The 15378-nt window shown below is 38.8% G+C and overlaps 1 protein-coding gene across 1 annotated transcript in view; it reads left to right on the forward strand.

Annotated features, from left to right (window-relative positions):
• Positions 1-15378, forward strand: part of LOC133522988 (uncharacterized) — a 172687-nt gene that overhangs the window by 156718 nt on the left and 591 nt on the right. The gene's annotated exons all lie outside the window — the stretch shown is intronic.

Consider the following 15378-nt stretch of genomic DNA (forward strand, 5'->3'; position numbering starts at 1 on the left):
TAGCATTTAGACTGCGTTCCGGACACATCCCATTAAATAAATTTGCGTTCCTGATGAAAAAGGTGCCGTCGCCAAACTGTGACGAGTGTGACATGGTAGAGGATGCATACCATGTCATTATGGAATGTGTCCGGAACGAAAGTGAGAGAAAAGATATCATGAACGAAAGCTTTTTTGAAGTTGGGGGTTGCAACCAAATTTTGGGGCACCCACTATCTGAGGATGCAAAATGTATATATAAGCTGGTTTCATTAGGATTAAGTAGAAGATAAGTCACATGTTTGTATACGCACAGAGCGACATCGTCACAACAGTGACAAAGCTCTTTAATAAAGATAAAAAAAAAAAAAATGATGGGAGAAAGCGGAATCACAAATTTTAAACACGGTTTTTTTTGTGGTACATCGGTGGCAAACAAGCTTACGGCCTGCCCGATGATAAGCAGAGTCCGTAGCCTATGGACGCCTGCGACTCCAGAGGAGTTAAATACGCATTGCCGACCCTAACACTACGCGCTTCCGTTGACTTCTGGCAACCTTATTCACCGGCAGGAACACTACACAACACTATATGTAAGGTCTAGTGTTACTTGGCTGCGGTTTTCTGTAAGGTGGAGGTACTTCCTCAGATGGGCTATGCTCTAGATCTGGAATGGCATCCGCTGTGCTGTGCCCTACCATACAAAGCGGGATGATATTCACAGTGCCCATACCTCTCTTTTGGACGTATTTTGAGTCCAAAGTGTAACTAAGGTGGCAATATAAGTTGTACTCTACTGTACTTTTAAATACTAGTTTTAAACAATTTTATTTCCTATAAAACTTTATCGATTTCTAATTAGAACATGACTTGCTGCTCATGCATTGAGCTGTTAAACTTATTAAGTACAATCTGAAATAGATGTCATATACTAACAAAATGGACGATCACGTGGTATACTTCCCTCTTAATTTTCGTAAAACAAATTATAAATCAATCGCTGAATTATGTACATTTTTTTTGCAATTCATTCATATAAAGAAAATAAAAGTAATAGGTACATTTCTAGCTATAATTCTTTTAAGAACTCTTAAAACTGCGAAACTCTTGTGTTTTGTACCATATATTACGTCTTTTGTCTCCCGTATCTTAATGCGGTCTGATTAAGTCATTGTGTATCATAAAGTCGTTTTTCTTCTCCTTAATAATTGGTCTGTTTCCAACAACAGATCTACAGGGGCCCATTTCTCGGACGGTATTAGACTAATATTATTAGTGCACAAACTGTCAAATCGTATGAGTTTCCATGACGACACACTAATAATAGCCTAATATAGTTCGAGAAATGGGCTCCCGGTAGAACTCGTAAACAGAACTAGTATTAGAGGAAATTAATCGAACCGCGTATTGAGTTTTATAGAATTGCAGAACATGTGTCCAAATAAAACGAGAAAGGAAAACAGACGTGATTTTAATGGGTCCATAGCCAACCTTTTTTTTTATGCAGCTGCTGCAACGCTGCAGCAGTAACGCCGTTGCAGTCTGAAACCTAATGTTAATTTCCTAAGTATTTACATATTATTATATTAACGAATATGTACCTAGTAGTATAGGTATATATGTATGTATGTATACGGTTGTGTGTGCATACGGTTTATATTTGGGTTACGCAAATATGACCATGTCTCTCACACTTAAAAAAAAGGAGAACAGAGTGACCTATTTAAAAAAAAAATGTTTATATAATATTGATTCTAAAATGGTATAAGACATGTTGTTTACATCTTTTCTGTGAAGGGATTAGTTGCCAAGCGGACCCCAGGCTCCAATGAGCCATGGCAAAATGCCGGAACAACGCGAGGATGAAGAAAAAGAGTTGCTTAAAGGTTATCTGGAAGAGATCTTAAGGAAGATAAGTTCGCCTTTGTACATTTGTACATTTTATTGTATTCTCTTTGTGCTATGCACTTGTTATTATGAGTTTGACTACTACTACCTACTGTTAAGTAACTCATTTTTGCCGGCAGATAAGATATCACTTTTGACCTCAATACCCGTTTTTAATGATCATCTAAGTACTTATATTTTAACTCATAAATTCTTAAAACGTGTAGGTATACACCGTGGGCTCGAGTAAACAACAGATTTTAATGGCGTATTTTTGACCGCATTTAGGGACTAAAATGTCATACAAAGTTTTCTAACGTCGATCTTGTTTTAGGGATATTAACAATTCTTTTGAAAATTTGTTTCTGTAATAACTCAGTAAAAAACAAATTTTTAGCTGCAACGCTACCACTGCCACTATGGGATTTGGTTTAGGTATGTCTAATTCTAAACCAAGTCACATAGTGGCAGTGTACTGAAGTACTGACAGATAAAAGTTTTAAAGGAAACTCGCAAAAAACTTATAGGTACGTTGAAAAGTTTTGTTTTTCGCCAATATGTAAAACGACCTAACATGTCGTGTACACACATTTTTTTTTCTTCCGAATTTGACGAAAAGTCATATTATAACTGTAGGTATATATCCAAAATTCTGACGAAAAATAACACGTGTTTTGTGAATAACTGCTGTGATTACCGCCCGCTTTAGTTCTAAATCAGGGGTTTAATAGTGCCCGATCGGTTTCCATTTGAAAATTAACGTAACTGCATACGTATATCATTAGTGCCTAATTAGCATAATTTAAATCTAGAATTTGCACGTACTTAATTACTCGATTGCGTCGTTATTCCACTGTACCTACTTGAAAATTTAATTTGTTTTTGTATAACATACGGCATAAAACTATGCCTTTGCTTACGACTTTGTACGCTGTATGGATAAATAGAGTACCTACCCTTAATTGACACAGCTCAGTAAAAGATACAGCTTAAAGAGAGAAGAGAAGAGAGGTATGGGCATTGTGAATGTCATCTCGCTTTGTGTGGTAGGGCACAGCCAGTGGATGTCATTCCAGATCTAAAGCAGAGCCCAACTGGGGAAGTACCTCCACCTCACAGAAAACAGCAGCCAAATAACACTAGACCCTACTCATAGTGTTGTGTTCCTGCCAATGAGTAAGGTAGCCAGAGCTCAACGAGGGGGGGTGGGTTTAGGGTCGGCAACGCGCATGTAACTCCTCTGGAGTTGCAAGCGTACATAGGCTACGGCGACTGCTTACCATCAGGCGGGCCGTATGCTTGTTTGCCACCGAAGTAGTATAAAAAGATACAATTGATTAAAGATAGATGCATACAAAAGGCGGTCAAGAGCAATCTCTTCCAAACAAGCTTTGAGTAAGTGGAAACAATAAATAGTTTGTTTCGCTTTCAAAAAGAGTAGGACCGTTATGAAGCCTACATTCATATACACATTCACAGCAGGTTAATAAACATACATCTCTAAGAAAAAATATATAAAAAAACGAAATACTTATACATCAATATAACATTAACATGTCATCCACAGAGTTAAAAATGACTGTATATACAGCCTTCACTTAACCACTTATCGCGTATTAGTCGTTCTAAATTGCTTGCCCAATTAATCAGCATAAGCGTATCAATTACCCTAAAATAAATGTCTTTGGATAAATAATCTAAATTATTATGAGAAATATATTATTAACGGCATAATGGAAAAAAAGTGTCCTATATCCTTTATAGGTAAACTATCCTGTTGTATATATTATATCATAATTATACATGTGGGTAGTTGAGTAAAGTGCGGTAGGTACTGAATAAAAATAAATCAGTCTTGGTCTAGCTATCTTGGTGGTTTTACTTAGATCCCTAATCCCGAATACTACATGGTGTCAGGTGTAAAAAAACTCAGTGTATAAATCGTAAATCGGACGTTTTGGTTGATTAGTGATGACGGGGAAAGAAAATGCGGGGTCGAGTGCTCAGAATAGTGGCTATGCAAATTTACAACAGCCCCCGCCGTTATGCGACGGCGGTAATGGTAACATGGCGGACAATTGGCGTGATTGGAAAAAGGCATTCGATTGGTATTTGGTGGCTTCGGGGCGCGATAGGGCACCGGGAAAAGAAAAATGTGCGTTATTCTTACACATTATCGGTAAAAGTGGGCGTGAAATATATGAGGAATTGGACTTTGAAGAGGCCGAAAAGGACGATTTTGATGTGTTGTGCGGAAAGTTTGAATCGAGGTGTGACCCAACAAAAAACATTAACTTTGAGAGACATCTGTTTTTTGAGTGTTCTCAGGGAAGTGATAAGTTTGACAAGTACTATGCGGCATTGAAAGTGAAAAGTAAATCGTGCAAATTTGGGGATCTAAGGGATAGCTTAATATTGACTCAAATGATAAGAGGAATAAAAGACGGTCAGCTGAGAGAGAGGATGCTCAGAAAGTCGGATTTGGAGTTACAAGAAGCTGCAGCATGGTGCAGGGCGGCCGAGGTGGCGAGCGAGCATCAGGCCGGAGCCGTGCGCGCCGGCGAGCCGCCTGCGCCGAGCGCCGCCGTCGGACCCGTCGTGGCGCGGCCGCGGGCCGCCGCGCGCCCGCGCCCGCCACTATCACCGGCCGCCCGGGGCGTCGCGACGCCCGCTGCCGGCCGGAGCTTGCGGCGATGTTGGAATTGTAGCTACACGCATGACAACAACAAATGTCCAGCTGTGCAAGTTATATGCTTTAAGTGTAATCGGAGAGGACATTTTGCGAGATGTTGTCGGTCTTCAGGATTTGTAAATCATGCGCTGCGTGAGTTATCGTATCAATCGGCAGAGGAAGTGAGCGAAGAGGAGGAATTTATGATAAGAGGAATTGAAATCGGAACCGTTGACAGTAAGGACTGGTACGAGTGGATAGTGGTAAACGGAGCACGGGTGCAATTTAAATTGGACAGCGGTGCGGACGTGACAGTTATCTCGATAAATAATTATGTGGCTGCCGGATTTGATCAACAATCATTATGTAAGACGAGTTCAATATTGAAAGAGGTTAGTAAGCATATTTTACCCGTTATAGGTTGTTTTGAAGCGTATTTAAGTTTTAATGATGTCACAATTAGACAAAAAATATATGTGCTAGACGCTGCTTGTGACAATTTGTTATCGCGAGATGCTTGCGTACAATTAAGGTTGATACAGCGTGTTTATGAAATTAAAGAAAATTGCATTAGTAAGATGATTGCGTCGTATAAACACATTTTTGAGGGAATTGGGCAGTTACCGGGGTTACATAAGTTAACAATTGATGAAACGGTCCCGCCTGTTGTTAGAGGGTCTCGAAAAATACCAATTAAATTACGGCCAAAATTACAGGAGGAGTTGCAAAGGCTTCAGCAGTTAAATATAATAGTGCCGGTTAGTGAGCCTACTGACTGGGTCTCCAATATTGTGATAGTAGAAAAAGCGGATGGAAATATTCGATTATGTTTGGATCCTCAGCATTTAAATAAAGCAATAAAGCGAAGCCATTTCCAACTCCCCACTCTTGATGAAATAACGGCTAATATCTCGGGTGCCATGTATTTTTCAGTGTTAGATGCGAGTAAAGGGTTTTATATGTGTGTTTTAGATGAACCTAGCTCAAAACTTTGCACATTCGCAACCCCTTTTGGGCGTTTTCGCTTCCTCCGGTTACCGTTCGGGGTCAGTTGCGCGTCAGAAGTATTTCACAGTATAATGTACAAATTATTTGCGAGACAGGGCGTGGAGGTGTTTATTGACGATATATTAGTTTACGGAAGGACGCGAGATGAACACGATCAGAGGTTAGGGGAGGTAATGCGTGTAGCGGCTGAGTTTGGGGTTAAGTTTAATAAGAACAAGTGTGTGTTTGCACAAGAAACTGTAAAATTTTTGGGTCACATACTTGATAGAAATGGAATTCGTATTGATCCAGATAGGGTGAAGTGCATCGAGAATATGCCTATTCCGGAAGACAAAAAAGGTCTAGAACGGTTTATAGGGATGACTAATTATGTGTCTCGTTTTATTCATAATTATGCAGATAAGGTGGAGCCGTTAAGGGAGTTATTAAAAAAAGATGTAACTTTCGATTGGCATGAGGTGCACACTAGAGCATTCAATGATCTTAAGCAGCAGTTAGCACAGGCGCCTACACTTAGGTACTACTCGCCCAACGAGCCGGTGACGGTGTCGGTGGACTCGAGCTCGCGAGGGCTGGGCGCCGTGCTGCTGCAGGGCGGGCGGCCCGTGGCCTACGCTGCGCGCACGCTCACTCCCACCGAGTCAAGATGGGCTCAGATAGAAAAGGAGCTCCTCGCCATCCTGTTTGGTTGCGGTAAATTTCACCAATTTATTTACGGGCACTCTCAGGTAACGGTGGAAACGGATCATAAGCCATTGGAGGCTATTTTCAAAAAGCCTCTGAACGAGACACCGATAAGACTACAACGTATGTTATTAAAATTGCAAATATATGCATTAAATATTTGCTATGTACCAGGGCGACTGATGTACGTGGCTGACACGTTGTCAAGGGCGACCACGGATTTAGGCGGTAGGCGTGATCAGCGAGTACAAGAGGAGGTAAATTTACACATAAATACTCTGGTGAGTAATCTACCATTTAGTAGCAATAAAATGCAGGTGATACGAGAGGCAACGAGGATTGACCAAAGTTTATGCAAGGTAATGGAGTATTACAGAAAGGGGTGGCCGCATACTAAGAGCATCGTAACTGAAAACGCTAAGTCTTACTGGGAAGTCAGAGATGAGATCCATGTCGTGGAGGACGTAGTATTTCGGAACGACTTGGTAATTATCCCTAGTAGTTTACGGGCCGAAATGATCAAAAAGGTGCATGAAGGTCATCTCGGGATCGAGAAGTGCAAGAGACGAGCGCGCGATGTGATGTGGTGGCCGGGCATGGCGGCCGCCGTGGAGCGCGCGGTGCGCGAGTGCGAGACGTGCGCCCAGCGGCGCGCCTCGCTGCCACGCGAGCCTCTCGCGCCGCACGCCCAGCCTGATAGGCCTTGGCAGGTGCTCGCTGCTGATATTTTTCAGGTAAAGAACAAATATTATTTGCTCGTGGTCGACTATTATTCCAAGTACGTAGAGGTGGCTACTATAGTGGATCTGAGAAGCGCGACAGTGATAGGTATCTTAAAGCCCATGTTTGCGCGTCACGGGATACCGCAAAGATTGGTATCAGATAACGGTTGTCAATTTGTGTCGCAGGAGTTTAGAGAGTTCGCTAGTGATTGGGATTTCGAACAGGTTACTAGTTCACCGCATTATTCTCGTTCGAATGGTCTTGCGGAGCGTAATGTGCAAACGGTCAAAAATTTGATTATTAAATCACTAGAAACTAAAACTGATTTTTACGTGGCACTGTTGAATTTTCGCAACACCCCAATATCGGGAGAAAAATACTCACCTGCTCAGTTATTGTTTGGTAGGAGATTAAATACAAAGTTACCGGTGAAAAGTAGCCTATTGACCCCTAAAACTCCGGCGAGAAAAGAGATAGCAATCAGTCGCGATATTAAGAATGACAAAACGAGGCAATATTACAATAGAGGAACTAGGGCATTAAAACCATTAAAAAATAATGAGCAGGTGCGTATTCGAGACCCGACCGAGATAAACGGCAGAGGGCGCTGGGTGCGTGCGCAGGTGGAGCGCGCCGCCGCTGAGCCGCGCTCCTACTGGGTGCGCACGCCGGACGGCCGCCGATACCGCCGCAACAGGCAGCAGATTATACCGGCGGCGCCGGCGCCGCCTACTGACAATACTGACAATAATAGCAGCTCACGGACAAATATACCAAAAAAATATGATGACTTGGAGGAGTGTGGCGGAGGTCATATTCCGGAACCAGAGAGTTCCCGTGGACCCCAGCCCCAGATCACAGATCAAGGTTCCACTTTCCGATACACTCGTTCAGGCCGGCGAGTACGCACGCCGGATAGGTTTTAGTTATGCTCCTTAATTAGGTATAAGTTGCCGATTAATGGTGAATTTTGCAATAATAATAATTAAAAAAAAAAAAACAACACCAATTTAAGTATGTAATTACAAAATACATTTAACTTACTTATACAATTCAAAATGTAATACATTGTTTCTTGCTTTAGGTAATGATAATATCCTTACATACATACCTAACTGGTAATTAATGTCCTTAGAAAGAGGAAACAATCTCAGTTGCATTGTATTCATATAAACCATTACAAGTTAGTAATAAGCTTATAGTGAACCGTAGTACAATGTAATAGGGTTTACAATGGAACAGTGTAAATATCGCAGCATGTTAATGTTAATTAATAATGTTTTTTTGTTAGCCTCAATAAAATAAAAGAGCAATATGTAAAAGTTTATAGCAAACAAAAGTAGTGACTTGTTGCTGTAGCGATAGTTAAGTGAATATTTAAACTTAGATATATATATAGGTTATACTGTTAACTTAGATACCGTTATGCATTTAATGAGATAAGGTTTTTGATAAATTTGATTGTTTGCTTAAGTTAAGAGTGTTTTAAGCTTGATACCGATTATGCAAATATGCATGTTTATTTATAAGAGGGAAGATGTTGTATATATTATATCATAATTATACATGTGGGTAGTTGAGTAAAGTGCGGTAGGTACTGAATAAAAATAAATCAGTCTTGGTCTAGCTATCTTGGTGGTTTTACTTAGATCCCTAATCCCGAATACTACAATCCTATACCAAATTTCATAGACATTAGACATTCAGCCGTTTTTGGGTTCGATGGATAAATAAACATCTAAAAATATATTTTCTCATTTTTATGTGTGCAGAATGACCACAATCAGTTATTGTTAATGGTTTTCCTCCAAAAATAATGAACAAAATAATGCTGGATCACGATTGGTAGAAATTCTTTCTTCACCCGTCCGCAACGACGGAGTGCAAGTCATTCGTTCAGAAACGAGGGCATCCAGAACAATAAAGCATTAAGCGCCGTAATGAGCTAAAATAAAACTAAACCTTACAACAATGATGACAATGTACGGATTCCTTTAGCTGTTGAGTCAACACTGACAACTCTTTCTTTTGCTTTTTCTGTGTGAAAACCTGAACAACTCGGGGATCGGAACCGGTTTTTTGCAAAAACATCGAAATAACCATATATTTCGGTTTATTTTATGCTCTAAATGTAGGACTCAGTTGTGTTTTCAGACAACGACTTCGTATTATTAGATTGCCTAATTAGAAATGAAGTAATTAACAAAGAACGAAAAAATACTGTTTTCATTCCCATACAAAAAATACCGGTTTCCGATCCCTGGAACAACTAATGCGAAAACGAAATGCTTTATGCACACTTTAGGTAAGTATAATCTAATGTGCTGAACAAAATTAATATTAATTTATTACAAACTAGATTATAAAACGAAGCTACGCAAACTTAACCGAGTATAGATTTTTTTATCGTCTCGATGAGTATTAGTTAGAAAAGGTATGGTCGGCGATAAAATCTTGTATCAAAAAAATTATTTTTTGTTTAAGTATAGTTTTGTTTTTGGTTTGTCTAAAGATGCTATTAAATATTAAAAATGCATACTAGACCAGTTGTTCCTAAAGTTGGCTGGACTTTGACCTACCTAACAAAAACTGCCGAATTCGGGACCCACCTCTTTGCTGTCTTAAATAGGGAGAATTAAATATTATTAGTACTGACTGTTAATCCAATCGGTCAGCATATCGTCTTATGTTACAGGGCTTACTCAAATTTCACTTGCGTCCCACCAATGGGTCACGATCCACAGTTTGGAAAATGCTGCTCTAGGTCACTTAAACTTCACTTTGCATACAAATATCTATTGTTCACATTATCAAATCAAGGGAAAGTTATATTTACAAGGTACAAGGCAAGTGACGATAATGCTACGCATGTAATTTTTATACATATCCTATTTTATATTAAATTTAAGGACGTATAATTATTAGGATCCTTTTTTCTCCTAGAAAATAGGACATAAACTCCATTACGCCGATAACTACCGAAGCTAAATGCACAAACATATATAAGTGCACTAAATTTAATTTCCATTTATTTTCTGAGGATAAAGACTGCCTGCAAAGGAAAACACTTCCATTCGGCTCCGAAAGATTTAGGAACGTATTTAAGCCACTTGAATAGCATTTTGTACTGATTTACAGGTTTAAGTATCGACGTAGATTTTATCCAATATATATAAGTAAACAAACTATACGAAGCACTATGTATAAAAAATCTTCGTAGTGATAAATTAAAAAGGTATCTAAAGTTTATAATTTCACTTCGATATTATGATATTTACTTATAATACCATCTTACGCACGCACTTACATATATATAACTCAAATCCAGGTTAGAAAATAAAAAAATGATTTTAATTTAACGTAATTATTTTCCTCCACAACATTAGGAGGAGCAATCGCCGAGTTGTCCGCTCATTCCCATTTGATTGCGGACTGTCCGCGGTAATCCGCCATTAGTGGGCACCGTCCCGCGGATTACCCAGGCCGTGGTCACCCTATTCTGTTATGCGATTATTTAATTCAGTAGGAGGCGTATTTTAACGTTGCGATTAAAAGTAATGAATTACCGAGTTCGCCGTGTTAATACGAAGTTTTTTACTTTGTTGTAACTATTGTATGTATGTATTGTATTGTATTGTATGTTTGTATGTATGTATGTATTGTATATTTAGACGACCAGTTTGGCCTAGTGGGTAGTGACCCCGCCTACGAAGCCGATGGTCCCGGGTTCAAATCCTGGTAAGGGCATTTATTCGTGTGATGAGCATGGATATTTGTTCCTGTCATGGGTGTTTTCTATGTATTTAAGTATTTATAAATATTTATATATTATATATATCGTTGTCTAAGTACCCTCAACACAAGCCTTATTGAGCTTACTGTGGGACTTAGTCAATTTGTGTAATAAATATCCTATAATATTTATTTATTTAACTATGTGTGTCTCTCTACATCTCTGCTTTCTGCATTTTTTATGAAACATAGTTAATAATTAGCAATATTGAGCTCCGAAAAGGCTCGAGTCGTGACTAACCACGTATTTTGCTCGACATACTTTCCTTAATTAAGTAGGCATGACACAATTCGATTTTGCCTTAATAACTGAAATCCACAAACTAATATTAATTTATAATAATAATAATTCAGCCTATATACGTCCCACTGCTGGGCACAGGCCTCCTCTCATGCGCGAGAGGGCTCGGGCTATAGTCCCCACGCTAGCCCAATGCGGATTGGGGACTTCACATACACCTTTGAATTTCTTCGCAGATGTATGCAGGTTTCCTCACGATGTTTTCCTTCACCAAAAAGCTAGTGGTAAATATCAAATGACATTTCGTACATAAGTTCCGAAAAACTCATTGGTACGAGCCAGGATTTGAACCCGTGACCTCCGGATTAAAAGTCGGACGTCATATCCACTCGGCTACCACCGCTTTTTTTAATTTAGTTATTTTAATTTTAATTTAGTTAATTTTAATTGTAGAGTCTACAAGTGCGTCTGTTCGAGTTGATTTATGCGTGGTGTGATACGCACGTGGCTGTTTTTTAACATTCTAGATCATTACCAATAAGCAGCAAGTCTACATTTAGTCATAATAAGATTATTGAGGTGCTTGAGGTCAAAGTTGTAAAACATTTTTAATAACAAGGAAAAAAGTCATATTTATTTTAAAACTTGATCGCCTACTTCAGCCGCTGCAACTTCCCAAGTACGTCATTCTTATCGATATGACTAACCTCTAGTTCACATGGTATAGCGCTACATACTTCGCATAAGAGTCATTATAATAAATATCAAAATGTTAGGCTAGAGTGACATAGTGGCAACCCGTACAGTACCGAACTGCAACCCGAAAAGTGGGTGGTGGGTTAGGTTAGGTTAGAACTGCGACCCTTACAGAACCGAACAGCTACCAGTAATGTAGGTATTTATATAAGTAAATCAATATCAAGGTTATATGAAAAATAAAAATTAGGTAACTTATATGTTATTGTATTGTATATATCGTTGTCTGAGTACCCACAAAAGCCTTCTTGGCTTACCGTGGGACTTAGTCAATTTGTGTAAACCCTTCGCAACTTTTTTTTTATAAGACTGTGTGAGTGTCCCACTGCTGGGCAAAGGCCTCTCCCCTTAAATTCCACGACTCCCGATTTGGTGTTTCCTCCGGCCAGTTGTTCAGGAAGCTGTCCAGGTTATCCCGCCATCTCCGCCTGGGCCTGCCCCGTCTACGTCCCTCTACCGGCATCCACTTGGAGGCTGTGCTAGCCCACCTCTCGGGATGCATGCGGTAAACGTGACCGGCCCAGTCCCATTTTAGCCTAGCGGTTTTCACGCCTACGTCAGCAATACGGGCTTTAAAGTGCAGCGTTTCTTACGCGATCAGTTAGTTTAACACCTAGAATGCTGCGCTCCATAGCGCGTTGGCAAACCTTCAGTTTGGACTTTTGAATCTCTGTGAGTGACCAAGTTTGAGCCACGTAGGTTAGGACAGGCAGAATACACATGTCAACGAGTTTTCGCTTCAGTGACAATGGCAGGTTACCCTTTAGCTTTTTCATGGACCAGTAGCTCTTCCAGGCATATTGAACCCGGCGCTCAATTTCCTTGTCTTGCCTATTACTGAAAGAGACTAGCTAGCCTAAGTAGATTTACTCGTTTTTGATCCTTCGCACCTAATTAAAATAATCTACTGAATAAGTGACTGTGCCAGTGTATAAATTGGTAGAGGAACTTAAATTTTGGCGTTATGGGGAAAGTGTGCGTCCCGTAGACGTAGGGTAAGAGATATTTTCCAGATTATGCCCTTATTTTGTCCATAAATCATAAACTATTGACAATGTCACAAAACTCTTTATTTCTTTTAACCAACTATGAAATAATTTGCAAATTAGTTCTATCAGTTTAGATAAATAAGAACCAGAGATATAAAAGAAACGCAGGAAAATCAGCGCTGACTTTTGGGTTAGCATTTATGCTGAGGACCATTTCGTGGTAAACTAAGTATTTATTCTGTGTTTCAATTTCTTTGTTATGCTATACTTTTGTATGTTATAGTTTATCACGAATAAATGCGATGTTTCTGATTTCTGAAATGTTAAAATTGTTTTTTTTTTGTCCATAAGTACGACTACTGTTTGTACCTATGGACTGTATGGTATAGGCAGGGTACAAACCTATGAACAATGTCTTGGTACAACTTTTCAGCAATTACTTTGGTCCAAGTCCAAAGCTCTAAAAAAACCTAAAGACCTTCTTTAGGGTCTACAAAGACCTCGGAATCATCATTTAGTACGCAAAGCTTTAGACGAATAAAGTTTAATTTTTCGTAAGTCAGGGTGTCCATAGGTACCTAATACTATAACTCCTTAAGCATACTATTTAGTTATAAATTAAACAACTGGCGAAATGCAAAAACTGGAGAAAGCAAAAATAAAACCGTGAAGCTTATTTTGTAATTATTTATACACACACTTGTATCACTTAGCGAATTCACAAAAAAACATTTATATTATTGGGGTAAAAATTTACTTACCGGCATAAATTTTTTTCAGTACATACTACATATCTCTGTACATTTATAAATATGATGAATATTTAATCTTAGGTCAATTCGAGTTTTAATTACTTGATCTGTTCTATGATAGAATAGAATAGAATAGAAGAAATTTATTCAGAAAACGCTTAAGTTTAAGTAATACATGAGACGACAGAATCAATTTATTATTAAGCGTCACTGAAAAGGTCTCCACTCAGCTTAATGTCAAGATACCACCTAAGGATCTCGACGCTGGTCTTCCGTGGAAACCTTTCCGAGAGAGCACAGCTACACGCTAAAGTACAAAATTTTATATATTGATACTGCTCTGTCAGTGACGTTTTTGGTTGAATAAATGTCACTTTTGACACTGACAAACCAGGATCAAATCGGAAACATATCCAATAACTAAAACTCGAATTGGCTTGATAATGTAAAGAGTGGGGTTTTATTAAAACTTTACTTGATGAAATATGTTGACCTAAAAGCAAACAGTAACAATATTTTTAACCTAAACTCGACAATTAGGGTATACCGGGGATAATTGAAACAGGGTATGATTAAAAGAAATCAATCTTTATGTCTGTGTTCCAGTAGGCACTCAGGATATACGTTTACGCATCATTTTTTTTCTATTTAAAGTATTTTAAATTACAAATATTTTCTGATATCTTTGTTCATCTAAATATTACAGTTGAGCTTTTTTAACGATAAAATGCAATAAGTTGGTTTCATGTTTAGTGTTTCAGTTGAAATCCTTCCCCATAATTCTTAATTACCTACATTTTGTAAAAATAAGTATGAACGTAATAAATAAGGTTCTCGTTTTGAATGCTGGAACTATAAAACTGAGGGTAGTCCCACCAGTAAAACTGTTTGGAGTCCCCTTGAGGTCACTGAGTTGAAACACCTTAGTCATTAGATAACCGAGGACCTCTGCGATGCAGACGTGCCTAAGCTAATTGATCGAACGTTATTGAAGGTGTCCGTTTCAGCTTGGGAAAAAATGATTTCGTATGTCGGGATATTTTTCTCTGCAGGTTGAATTTCTCAACTGATTCTGGTGAAATTTGGTAAGCAGATAGAGTTTTTCTATCGTTTCGTTTTATGGAAAATGTTAAATATGGTGGAAATTGAAATTGTGGGGTCTATGGCACTTAAGACCATTGTAAGTTCGCTGTGATTATGGCTCAACGAAGTAACTATTATTTATTTGTACATTTTTTAAGCGCATGAATCTTATCTCGAGGTCTACAGCTCAAAGAGCCACTAATATCTATGTTCATAGGGTGCCAGGTGCTCACGTGACGTCCAGATCACTTTTTTTAAAGCCCATATTTAGATTTTGTAAACCTGCAGTCTGCTTGATTTAAAAATACAACTTTAATCGACAGTCCCCAGTCTCCCCTATAAAGGTTCATAAGGTGCAGACCCTATCTTCGCAGGATTACGATAACGGGTGGACGCTGGGGTGGGCAAGTGGCGGCGTTAAATACAGCAGACGCCGCGTTCGCAGCATTCAATATTCGAGAAAGAACAAACGAGACGTGACGTGCACTTTACGTTCAGTAAGTCTATCTTGTTGTGCAAGTTTATTAGTGACGAGTAAATAACTCTTTGTATATATTACTGTATATTAAAATTTGGAAACCTAGTATGAATTACTTACAACTTTTATAAAACTATAAAAATTATGCTTATGTTTTTAATAATTAGTTTAAAAAATATAACTTTGTATTTTGTTCGATTATAATCTTTCTAATAACCTGTATCTATCTAAGGGCAATAAGAGCAACAAGCAAAACAGGGTTTTTGGAGTTTATACACCCTCATTTCTGCCTCCACAGGTATCTTTGCAGAAACATACATTTTAAACAATTTCTT

This window comes from Cydia pomonella, chromosome 11 (genome assembly GCF_033807575.1).
Source record: "Cydia pomonella isolate Wapato2018A chromosome 11, ilCydPomo1, whole genome shotgun sequence".
NCBI classification, from domain to species: Eukaryota; Metazoa; Arthropoda; class Insecta; order Lepidoptera; family Tortricidae; genus Cydia; species Cydia pomonella.